The sequence below is a fragment of the Buceros rhinoceros genome, unplaced genomic scaffold (genome assembly GCF_000710305.1).
Source record: "Buceros rhinoceros silvestris isolate BGI_N320 unplaced genomic scaffold, ASM71030v1 scaffold22845, whole genome shotgun sequence".
Taxonomy (NCBI): Eukaryota; Metazoa; Chordata; class Aves; order Bucerotiformes; family Bucerotidae; genus Buceros; species Buceros rhinoceros.
Window position 1 is genome coordinate 1 of NW_010413792.1, and position 260 is coordinate 260.

Below are 260 nucleotides of genomic sequence, written 5' to 3' on the forward strand. Positions count from 1 at the left end.
GGGGACCAGGCAGTGCTGGGGGAACAGGGAGTCTCGATGATCTTAAATGTCTTTTACCAGCGTGAATGATTCTGTGGTTCTGTGAAGGGAAATGGCCTGTGAGGGGTTGGCAGGCCTGGAGGGTGCTGGCTGTGCCCCAGGAGTGCTCCATGTTCCCCTCACCCTGCTCCCCCGTTGACTCTGCAGGGCCCGCCGCGCTGCTCCTACCTGCAGGCCCCCATCATGCTGCTCTCGGGGCACGCAGGAGAGGACTACTGCTG